Genomic DNA, 4100 nt, shown 5'->3' with positions numbered 1-4100 from the left:
CCCCCCCCCCCGTCTGCTGGGTGGTTGCAGCAGGTTTTGGTCACTTCACATGACCCTGGGACACTGTGACCGTCATAAATATGAATCAGTTGCCAAGCATCTGAATGTAAATCACAAGACCCTGGAGATGCTGCAACATTCCAGCTGATCGGTGCTTCTTCTGGGCTCAGCAGAAGTGCCAGGATCAGTGCCGAGCTCCAGCTGGAGCCTGGCGCTGATCCTGGCGCTTCCGCTGAGCCCTGACAGCCCTGCTGCTCCAGCCGTCTCTCACTCAGGCTTGTGCGGTGCTGCCGATTCAGCTCATTCCCCTCCCCCGCTACTTTTCTAGGATGGTTGCGTACCAGCTGCCAGGTGCCAATGTACCACAGGTGGTACCCGTACCACTGGTTGAAAAGCCCTGCTCTAGAGCTCCTCCTTTGGATTAGCTTACCTCTGAAACAAAGGTGGCCTGACCCCTCTTGAGGTCCTGGAACACAGTCCAGACCTGGCTCTTCTTCAGGACTTATGCAAGCTGTTCCTGAGGCCGAAGAGAAGGTGCTTCGTGAACCAGTTTTACCACACCGAGTTGTTTTTAAGTCTAATTACTGTAACTGGAAAATTACAGTATTATCTGCTCAGCACCGTTGGACTGAAAAAAAGTGTTTATCAAATATCTATACAGATAATTGACTTATGATCACAATTGAGCCCAAAATTTCAGTTGCTAAGCAAGACAGTTAAATGAACGTTGAACCATTTTACGACCTTTATTGCCACAGTTGTTACAAGTGAATCACTGCAGTTACTAGTAATATGGTTGTTATGTGAATTCGGCCTGCCTCAACTGACTTGGCTTATTAGAGGGTCACAAAAGGTGATCATATGACCCTGGGACAATGCAACTGTCATAAATACGAGTTACTTTCCAAGTGTCTCTGAATTTTGATCACCTGACCCATGGGGATGCCGCCACAGTTGTAAATGTTAAAAATTAGTCACTTTTTTTCAGTGCTGTGACTTTGAATGGCCACTAAATGAACTGTTGTAAGTCAAGGACTACCAGCATTGCCCATCTCACCTGCAGGACTCTGGGTACACATCTTTACAAATAAAACGGATAAATGAATAATTCAATTTTTGAATTATGCTCTCAGTTTGTGTGTGTGCACATGGATAAACTCCCTATGCTTCAGTGGCAAGAACTACAGTGACATCATGAGAAGATCAGGGCCAACTCTGTGGAATGCAAGTTTAAAAGTAAGAACGGTGGTTTCTCAAGGTGCTTATGCTTCCATTCCCATCTTTATATTCCCAGTTTCTCTGACCTAACACCTTCCTGCTGAAATTTACTGTAATGGTGATGTGATTTAAGATTACTTTTGAGATTTTTAAAGGCTGCTTGTCTTTGGAGAGTTTTTTTTAAAAAAATAAATAAAACTAGTCTCTCATCTTGTATTCTTTCATCCTTAACCAAAGAATTTACTATAGCACTGAAATTGAAGGGTCATTTGCTCAAGCCATTCTCTTTCCTTTAAGGCTCCTTAAATGATGTTGAGACTCTAGAAAGAGTGCAGAGAAGAGCAACAAAGATGATCAGGGGACTGGAGGCTAAAACATACGAGGAACGATTGCTGGAATTGGGTATGTCTAGTTTAACGAAGAGAAGGACGAGGGGGGACATGATAGCAGTCTTCCAATATCTCAGGGGCTGCCACAGAGAAGAGGGGGTCAAGCTATTCTCCAAAGCACCTGAAGGCAGGACAAGAAGCAACGGGTGGAAACTAATCAAGGAGAGAAGCAACCTAGAACTAAGGAGAAACTTCCTGACAGTTAGAACAATTAACCAGTGGAACAACCTGCCTCCAGAAGCGGTGAATGCTCCAACACTGGAAGTTTTTAAGAAGAGACTGGACAGCCATTTGTCCAAAATAGTGTAGGGTTTCCTGCCTGAGCAGGGAGTTGGACTAGATGACCTCCAAGGTCCCTTCCAACTTTATTTATTATTATTATTATTATTATTATTATTATTATTATTATTATTATTATTATTATTATTATTATCTCTTCCATACCATCAAGCAACTTAAAAGCTCTTATGATCCTTACAAGCCATTTTTGGTCTACGTGGGTAAACTATTATTTAAAGGGGGGAGCTCTTGTCCTCGCCTCAGCTCCTGCCAACCTAGCAGTTCAAAAGAACGCAAAAGCAAGTAGATAAATAGGTACCACTTCGTGGGAAGGTAGCAGTGCTCCGTAACGTCATGCAGGCCACGGGACCACAGAAATGTCTTCAGACAGTGCTAGCTCAATGGCCTTGAAACGGAGATGAGCACCGCCCGCCCCCCACAGTCGGCAACGACTAGGGGAGTAAAATCTGAAGGGACTCCTTTACCCTTTTTACACTATCATTTGCTCTCCATACAAAGCCACATTCATTGATCGATCACCTTTGTGTATCAAATCTAAAAGCATGAAAGCCAACTAGGGGATCTTAGGCCAGTCACTCTCAGTTCAACACACCTCACAGGGTTGTTGTTGTTGTGGAGAAAAGAGGAGGAGGAGGAAGAGGAAGTATTAGGTATGCCCTCAGTTATTTATAAAAATAAAGGCGGGAGACAAATAAATATTTCACATTTGTCTGATGTAGTAATGAGTAACTGATTCATGTCTAATACAACAGCAGATCCTACATTGCAAAGTGACTATGATGTAATGTAAAATACAAGTCAGTATAGTCAGCAATATGTTTGCTATAAATAGCACAACATATTTTTCGTCATTTTTGTGGCCCTAAGCATACACCTACTCTGTAATGAGTAACTGGTATGTCAAAAATCGTCAGCCTTTATTCACAAACAAGGTATTTTTTTACTAATCCACTTAAATTCTTTGTGCAGATATAGCTTTATAGCTTAAAATACTTTGAGTAAGATACCAATATTATTTTAAAAAAAGATGTTAGTATAATGTAGAAGTGTACTTTACAGATTTTGAAACACTTCATTGTGGTATCTATAAGTTCCTGACCAGGACCAGTAGACATTTAAGAAAGCTTAAATGTACGCAATTAATATAAATGTATTTGTAATTTATGATAGATTTTCAACACAACTATAAACATATCCATTTCTATTAAAACATATAGCGTAAATATTTGACCTAAATGAGGAAAAAAAGTTCTAAACATGTTTAAACAGTAATCCAATTATCCATGTTGAGTTGTAGAAAAACTTACAAGGATACAGGTCTCCATCAACTGCTTTAAATACATTATTGCTTCTTTTTTACTTGTTTATTGTGAATCTCAATTTTGTGATGACTTTCAATTTTTTTTGGCACAACACATCTACAATTACAATATGCAATCTATTTTTCTATGTTTATTATTTAAATGTATATGCTGCCTGACTCTCAGAAACAGTATGGTCAAAAATCTAGCTGAAACCAATAAAATAGGTAGTGTCCAAGCTCATAATAACACTCAGCTTCCTAAACTGATGTAATGTAGCAAATTATTCTTTTCCAAAGCAACCGCATTATCACCTAGCCCACGTATTTAAAAAAATATCTCTACTCTTTATCTTTTTCTAAATGTGGTCATTGAGGCATAGGAGCAATTCCCACTGAAACAGTAATATGAATGAACAAATGCAATTAATTAGTGTTGAAACAGATATCTACTTGTAAAATGAAGTACAAATGTATCCATTTCAAATATACACAAACTTATACATGTTCAATTTTTCAATGTAGTAAGTGAAAGCCACTGTTTGGGATTATAATGTTCCAGGGTTTAGAACCAACAGAAGAAATGTTTTGGATATGCTTTATAGAGTTTTACTTTCCTTGAGAGCACTCTAATTAAAATGTTTTTAGCACTTAAGTACAAGAAATCAGTGCTCCCTATAATATGCAACATGGGTAAAAACTTCAGTATATTTGATAGTTAATTGACCACTTAAAGTCTACTATTGTATTAAAAATATTTTGTATTCTCAAAAAGGTTCTGCAAATTTTGATATTAAAAATTCCATAAAAGAAAATTACTTTGAAACAATGTAGTTAAACAAGTGATTAAAAAGTTACCATAAAGCTCATCATAGTACTTTAAAAATACATGT

The sequence above is a fragment of the Protobothrops mucrosquamatus genome, unplaced genomic scaffold, assembly GCF_001527695.2.
Source record: "Protobothrops mucrosquamatus isolate PMUCROS unplaced genomic scaffold, P.Mucros_1.0 scaffold2486, whole genome shotgun sequence".
Taxonomy (NCBI): Eukaryota; Metazoa; Chordata; class Lepidosauria; order Squamata; family Viperidae; genus Protobothrops; species Protobothrops mucrosquamatus.
This window is presented reverse-complemented; position numbering follows the sequence as displayed.